The following is a 19,143-nucleotide window of genomic DNA, read 5'->3' as shown; positions in this document are numbered from 1 at the left end:
CATTTACATAACAACAACGAATATAACAAAAAGCAGAATTGTTGGAGTCAGACTAAAAGAGCTACCCCCCAAAAATTTCCACACACACGGCCCACATGCGCTCCTTTAAAGAGCTATTTTCTGTTCAATGGAGGGAGACACTACCAAGGTCACTCGCTTTCAGATTCTCACTTGTCCCTAAAATTTAAAACCAGCTGCTTGACATGTCACAGCTCTGCCCCTGGCCGAGAAGCACGCCACCCCTGGGAGATTAGCCTCGCATAGCCATTTGTCTGCAGAATGCCTTCATGCATTAAAAACATAGCTCTCCACTTAAGCTCATCCACTGTACCTCTATATGTATGCGGGGAGGAGCGTAGGACCTGTCACCCTCGTAATCAAGTATTTATGACGCAAGCTTCTGCCTTTTAGATACGTCACTTGGAAGATCTTCAATTTGACTGGTGTCAGAGTTGAAGAAATGAAGAGGAGATGCTAGTTAAAAGAGCAGGTGCTTCAATTTCCCCTGCCGTGTGTCCAGAATATTAACATTTATGCTTCTGGTCTTCTGAAGAACCTAAAATGAGATGTGTAACGGACATGTGACAGTATAAGGGCTGTAGACGAGGCATAATGACAGGGAAGAACATCTCGTAGCAAAACACAAATATTCAGATTCAACACCCACACACTGGATTAAAACTCATCAATTCTCTATTATGTTTTTCTTTCATTTTTCGCTTCCCATCCCTCCTGCTTGCTCCCCTCGTTTCTATCATGTGACATTCTCGATGATTCATCTGCATTCATCAACGTGGCAAAACTAATACATGGAAATCAATTGGACGTTGTGTCATCTAGTGTTGTTGTTGTAGTCTGCCATTGTTATGAGTGGAAGCGTTTCTCAAGTAAGGGCCAAACATGCACAAAGCAGCATAATGAAGTTGCATAGATACATATTTTTATATTTTCAAAGTTGCAAGCAATAATTTTCTTTCAAATTTTTGCCTTGGTTTTGACGGTGAGGGTGAATTATAATAGCCTGATTCATCAGCTGGTTTCACTTTGTGGAAACTGTCTGACCTCGCAGCATTAGGATTTGTTCACTCGGCGGTAGGCGGGTATTTTTTTAATTTAATGAGTCGCTGCTATTTGGTCATGACATATGTAATGCGCAAAATCCCAGAGGAAGAAGGGCAATGAAGTCTTTTCACTTGATAAAAATCACCAAACACTCTAATTTTGTTCCGGCTTTAAATCCTTGACCTCAGAAATCGTTGCTAACAGAATGTCTGGCTTCGTCTACATCCATCTTGACAGCTTTGTTTACTGTTGTGCTGTACCACAAAAGGGACCCAGACAGGAGCTTGACGTCATGGCTTCACAGCTCTTCGCTGATTGGCCGGTGCGTGGTCTACAGTCTTCAGGGGTTCTCGCAAACTGTTTAGTGTATTCTGAGTCCTGACCTAATCACCAGAGAGAAATTAAATTCAACGGAGGTGCTAGGTGGCACCAGCCTGGTTACAGTTATAGAGTTAGGCAGATATAATGTTGTGTAATCATTAAAAACATACCCTGAGTTGTACTTTTATTTCATTCACACATGTTTAAAACTCACACTCTGCATATTTAGAGTTTTTTCTCAAACAACAAACACTCAAACATGTTCCACCTTGTGATGTCCTGTGGTAATACAGGAAATGCTCCACTGTGTTTTTAAACTCCATACACTTTCACTCACTTTCACTTTTAAAATCATTTTAAAAAGGGGGTGTTAACTTGAAAACTACTGCTTCATGACATCACAAGTTGGAACAGAGCATTTTGAGCTTTGGAGATGCAGACAGACTAATAATAAAGCTTACTCAAACATGTGTGAATGAAACAAAACATAACTCCAGGTATGTTTTTGAGGAGCAAAAACTTAAATGGCTTAAAGTTCACAACAGTGCAATTTGTGTAATACAAGACCTTTAAATGGAAATATAAAAAAATAATGATACAGTAATTATTCATAAACATGTATGTATCTAGAAGCCTTCAATATCTTCATGTATTTAAAAAAATCTCAAATTACAATAGAATTAATCATTTGACTAGTCAACTAATTAAAGAAAATTATAGCTGACTAGACTGCTACTAAAATAACCATTATAGCTGCAGCACTATAGCTTTGTAACTCTGCCATATTGATTCTGACATAGAGGAGTATGGATTGTGATAAATAAGTGTATGATCTCAGGCCAGTGGGAAAGGTACGTGTCGCTGTCACACCTCAGCATAGCACAGATCAGCTAGCTCCTTCGCGACTCCAACCACAAACATCCCATTTAGGGGAGAGTTGAAGAGTAAATCACGTAAGGATCACATGGGAGCAAAAAAGCCCAGACATTTCAACGTAGCTTTAGAAAACTGGTAGACAACACATGAAGGTCGGCATTCAACACCAGAATAAAGCCCTTTCTGCCTCCACAATGGTCTCATGGGCGATTTTCCAGTTAAGGTTCGCTCCCAAAAGCATCACATCATTACCTGGCCCAGCTTGATAAGTCTAGAGTTGGTTCAGGACAGGCCATTCTCACTTAATCTCCCACACGGCTCCCTTTCTCTGTATCGAGAAGTCCATTTTTTCCCCAACCCTGTCTGCACAAGGATCTCAAGTCTCTATTCCCTCCCCTCTCTTCAGGACTTTAGTGGTATAGGAAAAATCTCAGCACCACAGAGCTCCAATGGCCAAAGGACATACTCTGTCAAGTCATTACCCATCACAGTGATTCCTGCTCTCCAGCTGAAACAGGGCTGGAGCAGGCCTATTTGCTGGGAGCTGTGTAACACTATATTGTATGACAGCAGAGATGGACAATGCTCCCATTCACGTCAATGCATTCACAGCACAGACGTCTTAGCCTTGTGTAAACTATAGGAGCAAGGTACCTACCTAGACACAGGACTGGGGGAGTGATACTGACTGAAAGTGAGTATCTTCCTTGATATTTTCTGGGAGGATTCAAATAACTAGAAATGATCAGAAAATATTTAGGAAATTCAACCAAAATTACCTACCTAAAATCACCTGCAAAAGTACAGAAATATTGCTTGGTGCCCTTGTTGAAAGATTGCAACATAATTTGTTTTCAGTGTTTATTTTTATCCAGCCATTTTTGTGCATTTTGAGTTTTTGTTTTTTTTTAAGCTGTACTATGTAACTTTTTGGTTGGGGGTCCGTCATCTGTTTGTTTCTGTTTGTATATGTCATGATTGTGCCTGAAATGTTCCACAGTATGACATTAAACGGCTCTACCTTAGATTTACAAGTACTCAGTAACAGGTGTTTTTATTGCTTAAAAATACCTAGAGTAAGATGTTTAATGCCATACTGTGAAACATTCCAGACATAGCAATAACATGTCAGTGGAGAAAAGCATCTGACGGACCCTCCACCAGAAAATTTACACCTTTAAATAACAAATACACCCCATATTTAAATTTGGAATATCTTCAAAACAACAATATTGATTATTTGGTGTATTGCTCACACAGGACCTGCAGTTGCAATAGACTGTAACTCCCAAGTAATTCCATCTTTGAGGGAGTTCACTGGCTCACAAAATCACATCAAACTCCAGCAAGAAAGTCATTTGAATGCATATATAATATCTGTCCCCAGTCTTTGAAAAAATTTTATTAAAAAAAAGTGTTTATTCCTTATTGCACTTTAAGTTGGCAGAGTTTTCACACCTTCTGAAAAACTTGCACAAAATCGTATTTTCAGTCTGTCAAGTCCCACAGAGGCGGCCATGATGTATGTGGCCTATAAATTGTACAAGAGTCCATTGCTGCAGTGAGAAATGATAATATTTCTTTATTGCCTGGAGCATGCAGAAATGTGGCTAATACTGTATAGATTAGAACAGTGGGCCGAGATGAAAGCATGCACGCCTCATTAAAATTATAAGAGCAATGGGGATTTTATTTAGGGAAGGTGGGTGGAGATCCTCTTGGAAAACTCTACACAGAAGGTATAATATTAATGTGTTTTGACGACCTAATTAACAGTATTTATACTAATAACTTTCAATCACACTGGCAAAAACACAGCATTAGAACTAGTAGTGGATTACCCCCCCAAAAAGCCAGTCACGTCTCAAATCTCTAGTCAACATTTAACCAAAACTACTCCTGTGGATCTCTTTAGATAGTAACTGAACCTTGCTAACCAGCATGTCTGTAGTCATAAGAGAATTTTGAAAAGAGCCTTTTCAAACACACCTCAGCATCCTTACTCTTGCTCATATTTCCTATTCTAATGCTGTCTCCCTGTGCATGTGGAGCAGTGGGGATGGGATTTCTTTGAGGGCGGTGCTCATTCAGCCGACCTGTGTGCGCTCATGTGCTTTTGATCTGAAGCTGAGAATACAGTCAGTATTCAATATTTCGAGCAGCAAACTACCGCCTACAGTAGTTACCCCAAAGTTAATATTCACTTGAAACTAAATATCTTGCAATCTGTTTTATTAGATGTGAACTCTATTTTGACTTCCACTAGGGTTGGGAAATTAAATTTTAAGTTCAAATCGATATGTTTGCATTGGAAAATTGCACTGGAAATACAAGAAAGGCTACAGGAGAAAAGGCAAGCCGAGGAGGAAACAGGTCCAGCTCTGACTGCTTTGAAATCAGTGACATCAAATGAAACATTGTGAAAGTGTAAGTCACGTGTTTTACCCCATATCAGCTACATGTTTAATGCAGCCCCAACACTGTAATGATTCTTTCGATTTATCTCAGCAAAATGGAGATAGATTTCCCCAAATGGCCAATGGGTTAAACATGATCACTTCTCAATACAATGTTGTAGTAACATCAAATGCGCTACTTGCTTTTAGCTTTTACATTGTGTTTAAGCTTTTTCTATTTACAGTCCACAACAAAAATGCCAAAAGCCAGATTTACAGCACTACAACATCAAATCCCCCTCACAACAAAACTTGGGTCATTCGTGCTGCTTCCAGAATTCCCATTTCTCTGCCTAGAATAAAAGACTTGGTGCAGTGTTTGTAGTTATTATTTATCCAACAAAACCACATCAACTTTGAGGACCAAATCTTCATGCTCAAATTAAAAACTTGTAAATAGAAACACAAGTTACATCTGAGTAATAGTGGAAACAGAGTCAGTGTTTAATGTGAGAATTGATGGGTGAGTAAAGGTCTCATATGCAAACTCTGTGATCATAATCTTTTGCCTGATCAGTGAATAGACATAGATGGTCAAATGCAACAAAAATTTAAACACACATCAAATCACATCAAACTCCAACAAAAAACAGTGAATGCAAATATAACATCACAGACCCAACACAAGCACTTTATTATACCCTCTTACCTGGAAAACCAATCAAGCCTAGAGTCATGCATGGATTTCAGTGAACGCATTCATAGTTCATTGTGTGATCTGCCCCCCTCAGATATCGACAAAGTGATGGCTACTCCAGAGTACACGAGCGAGTTACCAAGGAGCCACGGTAACAGGGCTGCATCCCACCAGGCAGGGTCGATGCCCTACTTCCTGTTGATACACTGATGCACGTCAAAACCAATCATTGTACACACGAGATTTTTATGCTTTCTTCTTTACAGTTTACAAAATCCAATTGTGAGATGTATGACCTGCTGTGTTTTATCTGTAAATGTGTAACTAATTGAACTATTCCTTTTTATGGCCATTCATTTGGATTTCATTGTTTTGGCGATAAGATAACTCACAAGAAAACAATAAAAGCCTGAATTTAGGACATAATCCCTGACATTTTATCATTTAGGGATGGGGCAAAATTTACAATCTTAGCCACACAAGTAACAAATCAAATCACTGGTCCTTTTAAGCATACTATGGATCACTAAACATTGCTAAAAAGGGGTAACAACTTTTTTGCTGAGTTCTGCCTTTCCAAGCGTGAGCCTAATTTACTTTTATTGTAACCCTGCGGAGAAATGTCTTCTTGTGCTTTCATGTTATTTTTCTATTTCTTTAGCAGGGTAAAGGGGCTTCTAAAGACAATATTTTTGCCAAGATTGCACCAATTACCAACAACTGTGATCACTGTGGCGGGGACACAGACTGGCTATAAAGCAGAAGCAGCTGTAGCAGGCTTATTAAAGGACACTCCCAATGTCACCATGACTCAGCGCTGGACAGACTCCTCTGCCTGTGTGAAGTGTGGCCTGCTCACTGTCAAATCTGAAAGCACCATCTCACCTTCTGCAAACCTACAAAGCATGTCACACTAATTACTACGTATATCGACTTCAGTATACAATAAAAATGACTTCTTTTTCTGTTTTTGTAGTACTAACAGTGTTTTTACTTATTTTTACTGTCTTAAAAACGTGAAAAACAGAACTGAATGGTTTGCAGTAGTCCAAAATTTTCCTCACTTACAGCACTTTGGTGTGTCCAAAATGAGCCAGATCTCCTCCTGGCTCTTCCTGGCCACACCTGGTGGTTTCCTCCTGAGACCACCGGAGGAGGAGGTAAGGAGCTCACCAAGACAAGACCCTTAGCTACTCCTCCTCAGTTAATGAACTTTTTACTGACCTAGGTCTCATCCTGGCTCCTCCTCGGCTAATGAACTTTTCGAGGAGGTGTGGCCAGGAGCCAAGGAGTTTGTGGTCATGACGAGACCTGGCTCCTCCTGGCTCCTTCTGGTTCCTCCTGGACACTGGAGGAGGAGCTAAGGAGGAGCTTAACAGGTCAAGACAATAGCTCCTCCTCCTCAGCTAATGCTCACAGTAATGCTAACAACAACTAGCATGCTAACCTAGCGCTTGCTGATTATCTGATTAGAAAACACTCTATAATTACATACAGACAGTAGACAGTGAACGTATTTTGACCTCAAGAGCTGAAATTATTTATCTACTGTGACCTGCTGCCACTCTCTCAGGTGCTCATGTCAGAATAGATGATAATATTTGAGCTGTAGTTGGTTGTTGTTCAAATAATTAATATTTAGACACTAGAACTCCCTATTTAAGTGATTCATTGTGTTGTTTATTGATTGTCTGACCACATTTTTTAAGAGTATGGTCCACTAAGGAAAAAGTTTACTGATTATTCCTTTTTATGGTTCTTGTGTCAGTGGTGTAGAGTAGTTTCATCATCCTTGTGTATCTTGTTGTCCCAAAAATTTGATTCAAAACCCGGGGTAACTGCGCCTTTTCTGTGGTTTGTCCCAAACTTTGGAACTCTTAATGACTTGCTTATTTATTTTTTGCTCTATTTGATCTATTCAATGTGTTAACTTATATTGTGTATTACTCTGTGAAGCACTTTGGAAACTTGTGTTGGTAAAATATGTTATACAAATAAAGTTAGATTTTAAAATTATTATTTTTTTTAATCTGTAATCTATCGTCCTTCAAATTTGCTCTCGTGAATCCTTCAAACTGGACCCCATTCCTCTTCCCCCCCACACTACACTAACTCACTGCATGTGTCAGCACTTTGATTAATGGCTTGATTTACACGTTGAATCATATATGGTGAAATATCAATCATTTACTACATGTACTCCAGCCACTACACTATACTGCGTGTGTTCCCTCACCCAGAGCCTAATTACATTGAACTAATAGAGGTGCATGAATAGCAATGCCCCGAAACGCCGTATATATCGACAAGCTGTCACTAAAAGCACACCTAATGTGTTTAAATACATTAGATATATCCTGTTTATTCTACACTTGCAATATTCCCCGAGTCATCCGAGGACAGTGCTGGGAGGGAGGTGATTATAGAAGAGAATGGCCATTTTTTTTTTTTTTTTTTTTTTTTTTGGTTGGATCCATTAGTGCTAATCTAGCACGGCATCGCACCTCCCATTGCACTCGTCTGCGTTACCTGAAAATGAAAAAAAAAAAGCACTTAAAAGGAAAATTGCTTGTAGGAGCAGTGTGTTTAAATAATTAGCGTTTTATTAGCTTCCACAAACCTTTGGCATTAGAGGTCACTGTGAGATGAATGTCCATGTGTTCCCCTGGCCAATCAATACTCATGAATTTGTGCTGGCGGCCATGGTTACCAAGCAAAGAGGTGAGACCAGAGAGAGGCTGGGACCATCACACACTCCAGTTAGGTAGCTGTGTTATTTCTATGGCATCCCTCGACACAAACATTCTTACATATTCTAGACATTTTTTTTCTCTTTACTCTTTCTGGACAATTCTGGACAATTTATAAATGTTCTATATTGGATTTATTAAAATGAACTTAAATTTAAAGGTGCACTATGTAACTTTTCTGGTTGGGGCTCCACCACTTGTATCCATGGCTATGTTTGTGTTGTATTGCACTGTATGGCAATAAAATAACTAGAATTTACTCAGTTACAGGTTTTATTGCTCAAAGATACACGGAAAGGCATGAATTACTGTGAGCAGGGTCGCCTCTCCACAGATCTGACCTGTAACTTGACCTGGTGGTGTCAACTGATTGTCTCCTTGGAGATTGATACACTTATCGTCATCCTGTGGAACATTCCAGGCATAGCAATAACATATCTACGGAAACAGGTGGTGAATCCTAATCCCCAAAAAAATGACATAGTACAGCATTAAAATCACTGCATGTATTAAATTCTATATGTGAAAATCTATAGCTGCCTGTTTTTTTGTTTGTTTTTTTACATTAATATTTTCAGAAGAAGTGAAGTCTTTTTTAGATCAGAAGTTAAGACAGAAAAGTAAAAAAAAATCAGGCCAAGCTTGCTAAAGAAATCTCATTACTGTGCCCAAAACATCTTCAGTTTTTGCGAAGAACCAACATATTCCGAAAAGAAAGATTGTATACACTTTAGAGATATGATCCAAAACACATAGTAGGTCACGGCTTAAAGAACTAAACATCAAACACGATGAGATGGTTGCGATCCAAAACCACTGGCGAGCAATAAAAGATTCAACTCAGACTTGTAGGGAGTCTATATAAATAATAAAAGTACTTGTGTTTGAATCTGTTAGTGGTTAGAGTACAAAACACAAGTACAGGCTTTTGGTGCTTGTGGTCTGTGCTGGCTTATACTATCTGCATAAAGGCAGGATGTGTGCTCCAGTGATTAAGAGGAGGAGGAAATTCATGGGTGAACATTTTTTTGGCCAAAATTGACTGATAATTCCAATTTCCGGTAAGAAACATGTCATCTCCTCTTCAGACTGTGATAGCAGACAAGAGGGGTACCATGCAGGGCTACAAATCACTTGAATCTCGGCATTAGCAAAAACAGAGCTCGAGACGGGCTATCGGAGAAACAGCAGGGACACTTTTCTATAGGGAAAAACAAGAGATGAAATTATGTGTTGTCGTAAATGCAGCTTTGGTAACCTTGTGAGCAATATGGTGACTCAGAAACATACTTTTTATTATTATTTATTTTTTGTCTTATGATGTATTTTTTAGGCAGGCTGTTGTTCCATAGAAAAACAGAATCAGATATTGGTTTGATATACAATTATGCCAAAGCAGATGAGTGTCAGCGGGGAACTTAAACTACTCTTAATACTGAAAATTGAATTGAAGAAAAATGCCTGTGGTGTAAAAAAAAAATAAAAATAGACAAATAATTGTTTTTTCTATGATTGGAGTCTGCTTGTGTGGTCCACCCAAAACACTGTGTTATGTGAATAAAACAAACTGCAAATTGTAGCTGTGTCCTTAGGCAAGACACTTCACTCGCCTTGCCAAGAATGAATGTCCTGTGTGAGTGAGTGATTGGTGATCACTGGAGGGCACAATTTGGCAGTCTTGAGTCCTTCAGCCTATCCCAGGGCAGCTGTGGCTATACCAAAGATGTACCACCACCAAATATCTAATAATACACAAAACTGTAAAGTGTCTGGAAGAGCATTATACAATAATTCATTAAAGCAGACCTATTATACAAAATTGATTTTCAGAGCATTTAAGCTTGTTATAGTGGTATCCCCTTCTCGTTTATCTTCTCGAAGTTGAATTTGGAGTGATTCATGCATGTTTGAGTATATCTTTTATCACTTATTTTCAAGCCGCCGTATTGCCAATCAATCTTCGAATTCACCACCACTGGCATTCGCCCACTGCTCTGTACTTATTTCCAATTTTATTTTAAGTAGTCATTTTGGTACAATGTTTTTCGGGGTTTTTTTTGCAACTCAGTAGTGTGACCTACTAGCCAGGCTGGCGCCACCTAGTGCCTCCACTCAATTTCATTTCTCTCCAGCAACTAGGTCAGGAATCAAAATACACTAGACGGTTCACAAAAACCCCGGAAGTGCGAGTTCAGGCACCAACCAATCAGCGAGGAGCCATATATTCAGTGTTGTCAATGACTGAATAAAGAGAATGTTTGGTAAATTTCATCAAGGGGAAAGACTTTCTTGCCCTTCTTCCTACAGGATTTTGGAAAAGCTTAATATACCAGTTAGCCCCATTAGTGGTGCATTACATACGTAACCAAATAGCAGCAATTGGTTAAATGATAAAAAGTACCGACCTACCGTTGAGCGAACAAATTCTAATGCTGCGAGGTCAGACAGTTTCTACAAAGTGAAATGAAGTGAAATCAGCTGGTGAATCAGGCTAGTGATCTACAGCTATCCATCAAAGTTGCCGACTCTTTGTTTTGATGACGCTTGCTGCAATGTGTGCTCTCATTGGGGATGACAGCTTTCTAACGTGGAAGCAGTTTGAGATGAATATTGCAAATTAAAATGTACAAATATAACATAATGATCCACGGGTGTCATAGATTACAACTATATAACAGACACAGGCACAATACGTGTTCTTTAATGTAAGGTGTCAGATGATCTAATAGATAATACACACACTGTCCAGGTACACAGACACTATGAACACTTGTTACTATGCAGGTATGGACATAGCCACAATCATCTGGACCTTGATGTAAGTGATTGCTCATTTGTGATTATGTTAAGCAGAATCGCCCTTGACCTTTCAGCAGGTCCAAATTGAAAATGCATCGGACGGGGCCAGTGTAATCGTGTGAGTAGCACTGTGATTTATGGCTCCCTTGTGCATACTGCTCATAAAACATGCTGTCATTCTTTTACATCACACTCCAGCTACACTTTTCTGCTAGAACAAAAGGCGCTTATGGATTAGATTTCACATTTACCTAATTCCCAAAGGACATCTACACATTTGGAGCGATAATCCCTCTTCCAGACATGTCTACAAGTCCGACATACGTATATTGCATTTTAACAAAAATTGTCCATGACTTGGAACAATATGAGCAGCAGCAGTATGAATAATAATGCGATAAAAAATAGCAAAACACAGACATGAAAAATGAGCCTAATTTAGCCCACCTTGTGATTGTGCGACACAGCGTGAGGTGGCATCGCTTACTGCATTCCTAATAACATTACCACATGGCATCATTTCAGTAATAGTGACACTTTGATCATCTCCTGAAGCCGTAATAGTAAAAGACAGCTCTGATGGTCTAAATGAGGCTGTTACAACTACCGTACTTGGCCCATTGAGCTTTAACCTGAGAATGCAAATCGACTTCATGAAAACCAAGTGATTTCATGGTTCACCGGTGGCTACATAAGCATATGCTCAGCAGGAAAATGCATTATAGCGAGAGCACACGTGAAACTCACCTCCCTAAGTAACATTTGTAATTTTCTAATCATATCGCCACTGCATACTTGATTTATGGTTTAAAACATCAGAGCGAACAGGGTATTTTGCATTGCTGTAAAAGTGTGCCAATATATGTGCAAAAGCCCGGGTTCTCTGTTCACAAATTCAAGCATGAAGATTACAAGAGCTTAGTGAGTTAGCATTAGCATATTCTGTTCTACACAAGCCTTTAAGCAGGTTTAGACGACAGTAATGGGACAGAGGTTAAGTTATTGAACATTTTCAACATTTAAACACGTGTGCGGCACTATTCATTAAAGGATCCATTCAACCGAACACATTTGTGAAGATGTGGAAAATTATTTTGAATGTGTACTTGCCACCATCAAACCTCAACTATTTGACTGGGCCCTGAGCACATGCATAATTTGCTAAATGAATGTGACATCGTGTTGGTAAACAGAGGTGGCTCTATATGAATCATTGTAGCTAGCCAGATATTTTCTGCAAACCTGCAAATAATGTCAGAGTTGTGCATGTGCTGTGCCAGCGCTGTCACTTTGACAGGTTGTGGAGGTGGTGTGCAGCAGTCATCAACAAAAGCGTTTCAAAAACAAGCGCTCTTCATTTCCTGCTCCCAGAGAAAGTCCCAGACCTCTGCAGGTCTGTAAATACTCACTCCTGTAATTTATGGGAGTCACAGTGGGATTTAGAGCAGCCCACTGTAACAGGATTTGTTTGTCAAGACGGAGTGGCAATGAAGAGCCCATGCAGAGGAGAGCCTGATAAGATTGTGTCCAATGTGTCAAAGAGGAATACAGGAGCTTATCTGATTTACACTGCTGCTCTATTTGTCTGCTCCACAATCATCAGCTCTGACTCCTGTGCGGTACTCGGCGAGAGAGACATGTCTATGCACACAACACATTTTATATTCACTTTAGTTTTCTGACTTTATATAAAACATTCAGGATGTGTATTCTTTTACTTCGTACAAAACCTGACTAATTATCTTCCATCTCCAAACACTCCTCAGCTCTAAACATCAAGTATTTATCACATCTGAGGCAGTACTCTTCAAAGGCAGATGGCCCGAGAACCCGGCGTACTCCACAGTGAGAAGGCCCCAGCACCTTCAGCTCTGAGGGATTTCATGTCCAGAATGAAAAGTATTTTCAAAAGTATTTGTACTTCTAAATTTGAGCTAGGGACGGTGTGAGGCAGCAGAATTACTTTGTCCTTGTGTTGCATTTGGTCTTTTAACATGAGTCTAATATAACAGCTCTCTGATTTATGGCCTGTTCAAATATTTCATGTCAATCTGGGATGAGTCATTATCCAATGGAACTGAGCAAATGAGATTTTCACACAATTATGAATAATTAAAAATATTTAAAGATGATGAATAAAAAGCAATTAATGGAATCTCTTCCAAAGTGTTTGATGTGGGATAAGTAAAAAACATGCTGTGAGTTTGCGAGCTTCACATGTGAAGTCTAAGTCACAATTATGCATATGTATTATAGATACACATCAGGATAATGTTACACAAGTCAAGGGCCCGCGGCCTCTGTCTGTACAGTTTTCCAGCCTGTGGTCCCAGTGCAGCTGACACTTGTAAACATATGTAGAGTGCAGGACGGCTGAGCTGACCATCTATAATAGATACAGCACATGTGGAGTGGAGCGTGTCACCTCCACTGAGAAACTGGGACCACATAAATGTTCAAAACGACTGCAGCATTTTCATGAATAATATCTTTAGCTTTAGACCAGGGGAGGGCCAATCGCTCTTTATCGGGCCTTCAGAACTCTGCCATTTCAGTCAAACATATGTAACTGTATGTCACAGATGTCCTGTGCTTTAATACACGATTTCTGACCAGAGCTAATCTCCACACATGCTGATTACACACTGTTGTTGTAATGTGTTCTACCTAATCTGAGATTTCTCCCCTGGTTGGAGGTCTCCGCAATCACAAGCGTTTCCTGAATCCTAATATGGGCAGGGAAGTCGAAATAGGTTTTTAAGCTGCTCTCTGGTCCATGCAGCCTTCTCTGTGAGCTCTCCTTGTTGCTGTTTGTGCTGGTGATTGCTCTGTTTGAATCCTTTTTGATCTCAGTCAGCCAGTTGACACTACGGACCAGGTCAGTGAACTTGAAAGCCTCCAAAAAGAGGGTTTATGTCACAGTTGTTGCCTTTCAAACATGTTGCGCCATAACTTGATACATTATTTCCTCTGGTGAGGGTAGCTCTCCTGCTGCAGAGACCTGTGTTTCTCATGTGTTCACTTTAGCCCACTCTGTGATTACAAATCTCTTAACACTCTCCAAATCAATAGCAGCTAGTTCTAGTCGTTAACTGCACCGTTTAAAAAGCGTGTTAATAAAAAGAGCTTTCCCTGAGATGTGATTGAATTATTTAGACTGAATCCTCAAACGTCACATCACGTCTCATACCTGCTGCAGATTCCAAATGGTCTCTATACAAACTTGAATTGAGTTAACAATTCCAGGACCACACTATTCAACTCACTCACCTATTACCCTGATTTCACACCAGAAAAACTTGTGATTCTTTTAAATGTCTTCCCATTTAAACATAATAATCATTTTGCATGCATTCATCTACTTATGCTTGGACCAAATAAAAAATTCTGTGGGCATATAGATCAAATAATGGATTTGTTGCTTGACTCTGCACTGATTACTTAAAATGTACTGGAGATGTTATTGCTTTTCTTGTAACTTTCCACAGTATGGCATTAAATGTAGCTATATCCATAAAGACAAAGAGGTGACATGACCAGGCCAAGTTAGAAGTCAGTTGTGTTGAGAGACAAGCTCATAGTAAGAATACTAGATAGATAAATAATACTTTATTGATCCCCAAAGGGAAATTGATAGACATGTTTTCAAGATATAAACATTTTGCACCATAGTTTTGATCATTTGAGGCAAAGCAATAGCATCTCCATGGAAACAAGAAAGGTGACAGATCTCACCAGAAAAGTTACAAAATGAACCTTTTGTATTTTATCTTGGCCCAACAGCTTTTACTGGGCAGACTAACTAACAGAGAGCTGTTAAAACCTGACTAAACCTGATTTCCTTTCCTAATACCAACAAGTTAAATACACTTGTCAGGGCTGTAAGCTTTTTGTTTAAATTAGGAAAGCATTAGATCAACTCTAACTTGAGCCAAATGTGATTTACTTCATGTGGCCTGTTTCCAGTCTGCAGTAGTCAGCATCTGCCAAAAGTGGTGCAAGGAAAGAGGCGGTCTGCAGATAGCACAGCACACCTAAGAAAGAAAGTTATATTAAACGTATTAAATGTATTACTTTTACTGAGCATTTAAAGATGCACTATGGAACTTTTTTGGTGCACCGTCCTCTACCTGCTTGTCTAAATGTTATTACTTTGCCTGGAATATTCCATAATATGACAGTAAACAGATCTATCTCCATGGAGAGGAGCAGGTGTCTCCATAAAGTGAAGTTACAGGTCAGAATTGCTGAGAGGCAACACCATTCACAGTGGTAATGCATATTTTTCCTTTTTCCCATCTTAGCAATAAAAACACCATATTGAATAAAGTTTATTGCTATACTGTGGAAAATTCCCAGCAAGTAGGTGATGGATCCCTCACCAGAAAAGTTGCATTGTGCACTTTAATGAATACTACTTTTCTATGCTTTCACATTTACTAAAAATATGTGGTTAATTAATTTGTATGAGATAAAAATAATGCAATAATTGGCTGGCGTTTTTTGTCAATCAGACATTCCTTATGCTTGTCCTTATGTTCGTGGATGCTGAAACTACAGTGGTGTATATTCAAATGTACTCCTTTGTGGTACCCGCTGACGTGACTGTGCTCTGATTCATTGTTTTAATTAAAGCATCTTTCTGCTCAGTTGGTCGCCGTCTTTACAAGCGAAATGTCAAAGGACGTTGGCACCACTTTGACATTTGGGGGTGATCTAACACAACAGTTGCTCAGGCTTTGTGAAGCAGCTAACACAAACCTCTGACCAGTCAGAGCCTTAAGCCCCGCAGGGCCCCGTGCAGCTCTGAGATCTGCCCTGCATGTCGCCCGGAGTCAGGAACAGAGCCAACACAATAGACAAAGCACTATACTAGTTTGGACAAGGTTTTAAAGGTGCAATATGGAGGGTCTGTGTCTTACTTCTATCCATGGAGATACATGGATACAAGTAAGTCACTTTACCATACAGACAAGCAGGTGATGCCACCAGGTCAGGTTACAGGTCAAATCTATGGAGAGGTGACCCCGTTCACAGAATGGAATGGAATAAGCAATAAAAACATCTATAATTGAATAATGGCAAAATATATGTGTTTAATGCCATGCTACATGTTTGAGTAATCTTGGGTTATTAGTCTGACTACATCCCCAAAGCTCAAAATGCTCTGTTATACCTTTTGATGTCAAGTTAACAGCTACCTCTTACCTTTTGTTCAGTAGACATTATCAATTCCAGGTATGATATTAGCAAAATGATTCCGTATTACCACATGACATCACAAGGTGGAACAGTTTCTGTTCATCTGAGAGATGCAGGGTACACACAACTCTAGGAATGTTTTGATGAGGAAACAACATTATAACATACATCAGAAAATTTTGTATAATTGTTTTTTGTTTTTTTTTAAAAAGCAAAAAAAAAAAAAAAAAAATCATACATGAAACAAAAACTGTAGAGTATATGCTACTTTTTAGACATGAGCAGACACAGAAAGAGATAGAGATGAATACCATCTGTGCTGGTTAAAATCAACTTGAACCATGCAGAATAATGTGCAATGGTCCTCAAAATGGAGCACAGCTTATTCAGCCAATACAATGTGAGGTTGTTTGAATAACTTATTTGCTTATTGCCACTATTTTCGTGCTATTTTTTTTTATGTGTTTTAACCTCTTGTTTTGAAGCACTTTGCAACTTCCTTGTCTGTGAAAGGTGCTATACAAATACACTTAGCTTACCTATTTGTAAATGAGCCTGTATGTAAATTTGCACGGTAAAACTGAAATTAATTCACTTCACGTACATCTGTGAAAAGCAGTGCCTCTAATGATTTAGATTTGTTGTTTGTTTGTTATTCAGTAATTGCAACACATTAGTTTCATTTGTTGTACATATTTAATTATTTGGTGTAATAGACATGGTTAATCTTTGCTTTTACTGTAATTATTATAAAAATGAGTTTCAATTGAATTAGTATGTGAATATGAATAAATACCATTACTGTCTTGATGGACTGATTGAAGTGAACATCTCCTTGCAGCACATATCCATTAAAAGGTCAGCCAGCTCCAGTTTAATGTTTTTAAAAGGAGAGGACACAGAGGACAAGAGCTTTTTTTTGGTAATCAAAGCGCCACCCTGAGTACGCCACAACAAATTCGGCTCCAAGTGCTATCTCAGTACGGCTAACAGCGCGTGGCTAATGACCGAATACAGGATCAAAGGCAGCCAATTGGACACTGCACACTTTTAACTGACAAATAACAAAGTCAGCCCAATCTTGTTCATTATTTTTATAGCCTGCTATATGTACTCTGATAGTTTGTCAGTTAGCTGGATTATTTCAAAAGTAAATAAGTAAATTGGATTTTGAGGCAGCAAAGCCATAGAAAATGTTTATCTCCACTTATGGCCTCCAATTTTGTTTTTTGTCTACCCTGTTAAAAGTGCATTATGTAACTTTTCAATTGGGGTCCGCCACCTTCTATATGTCATTGCTCTGCTTCAAATATTCCATAATGTGACATTAAACAGATCTACCCTATACATTTATGCAACTACTACTACTACTAGATGGCTTCATTGCTCAAAAATACCTAGAAAAACAGGCATTCTGACTGTGAGTGGAATTGCCACTCCAGAGATATGACCAGTAACTTGGCCTGGTTTTTGAACACACTGTGAAACATTCCAGACAACTCAATAACAAGTCAAAAAAGCATTTGACAAGGCTTCCACCAGAAAAGTTACACAATGCACCTTTAAGGGTAATTTGTAAATACTGATGCCTGAAAAAAGCTGTTCTATTCTGCACCAAAAACTTCATGTGAATATTAATGATGTGCCAGAGGGTTTGTGAAAGCTCAAAACAAGTTAGATGTATTTAAAATCCTACTTTCTCATTTTATGGTTTGAAATGAGGTAACACGGCTCTAACTACTTCCTTACACTGTGTAGCAAAATGTAGAGGTATCTTTAGACTCCCCCGATGGTCTCTGTTAAAATGCTAATTCAAGGCCGAATAAAGCACTTCTAAATAAAGACACATTTTATTGTGACACGAGCGAGGTACACCAAGTAATTAGACTCCTTCATCAGCATCTGGGTTTATGGGGCTGGGAAATGGCATTTGAGTAGTGCAAATTAAAGCTAACAGGAAGTAATAGCTGTATCTTAACTGTGCAGGATGAAAAAGTGGAACAAAACTCACTTTGGATTTCGAGAAGGAATTTCACAAATGGATAATACCAAAGCAGCAAGGAAGAAATTAGAGCAGCTATTGATCTGTTAATTTGGCGATGCCCCAGTCGTGAAGGATCCAACTTCATTTGTGAGTGGGTGCAGCCACAGTGTCTTTTATTCAAGTTCAAGAGTATCTTTGAACATTATTTATACGGATGTGGAGAGAGACTAGAGAAGTACTTAGTCCTCTAGGAATAGAGTTGTGGGTATGATTCTCGCAATAGCAGTCTCTTCTCTGTGCTACTGTGCCATTCCAGTGTGTAAGGCGACAGGTGAGAAATTTGTAGTCACATGACATAAGTGCGTTCTTTTCAGTGTAAGCCTTGTCTAATTGGTGATGGCTCCATACAGCACCAAGAATTTGATGTAGGTATAAGAAATCATAAAGTGAAATTATAATGGATGATTTGATTGATTTGATTAGAATGGTTTGTGATTTCTGTTGTAAAATTATGATTTCAGAATGCTTGTCTCCATGGAAATGTTATTGCTTTGTCTAGAATGTTCTATAGTATTGATTCTATGATGACGGATAAGGGAGTCACCCATATTCACAGAAGGAATTATTGCATTTTTGAACAATAAAAACACTCATAATAAATAAAGGCTAGATGTATATGTTTAAAGTCATATCCAGGCCCGTTTCTAGGTATTTGGGGGCCCTAGACGAAGGGGTACCTGGGGCCCCACCCAGTGAAGACCCTATGGGCACCTACCAAATAACATTAACACAATACCAAATGTTTACAGTGTATACACATGTACAAATAACTTCAAAAGGCAATCACATAAATGCGGACATTAATAAGTACCTCAATAAGAACATAAGATAAGGTATGTCACACACATATTGTAGCAACTGTAATCATCTTTATTTAATTAAATAACAATTTACATTTTAAAAGCAAATATATTTATTTTCACTGCCCAGTTGCCATGGATCTGGTTATACCATGGAACATTCAAGGCAACACAATCACATCTCCATGGAGACAAG

The sequence above is a fragment of the Boleophthalmus pectinirostris genome, unplaced genomic scaffold (genome assembly GCF_026225935.1).
Source record: "Boleophthalmus pectinirostris isolate CB_2022bp ecotype Guang Dong unplaced genomic scaffold, ASM2622593v1 HiC_scaffold_9, whole genome shotgun sequence".
Classification (NCBI taxonomy): Eukaryota; Metazoa; Chordata; class Actinopteri; order Gobiiformes; family Gobiidae; genus Boleophthalmus; species Boleophthalmus pectinirostris.
This window is presented reverse-complemented; position numbering follows the sequence as displayed.